The sequence below is a fragment of the Lathyrus oleraceus genome, chromosome 3 (genome assembly GCF_024323335.1).
Source record: "Lathyrus oleraceus cultivar Zhongwan6 chromosome 3, CAAS_Psat_ZW6_1.0, whole genome shotgun sequence".
Lineage (NCBI taxonomy): Eukaryota > Viridiplantae > Streptophyta > Magnoliopsida > Fabales > Fabaceae > Lathyrus > Lathyrus oleraceus.
Genome location: NC_066581.1, coordinates 285,679,590 through 285,680,076, shown reverse-complemented (window position 1 = coordinate 285,680,076; position 487 = coordinate 285,679,590).

Sequence of the window (487 nt, the reverse complement as noted above, 5' to 3'; positions counted from 1 at the left end):
ACAACGTTACGACATGAATTCGATCCGATTTTAACATAACAGAAAGTAAAACTTTAAACAGCACAATCCACGCATATATTATTCATTACAATACATAATACAAACAGCAACCAACAAACTATATGCATCCAACACGTATTCGGGAGCAACCAAGTTTGAGCATCTAAAATTGTAACGCAATAGAAGAATAATACAACAACACTAACAATATTATTTACATGATAATATAAATCAAAATAGTGTCAAAATCCAGCACAACTCAGCATAATCGAATCAAAATTATACATCAAAGGAAAACACAACACAATACAATAGAGAATTCGATTCAAAACGTTACTATAATGTTGTGAAACGGAGCTGGTGATTGAGGTGGGTGTATTAATGTGTAGATCGAATTTAGTTTTATGGTGTTGTTGTAATGGTTTGTGTTTTGTCAATTGAAGAAGAAATGTTGTAATGCTGGAAGTGGCTTCAGAAGAAGAGAAAA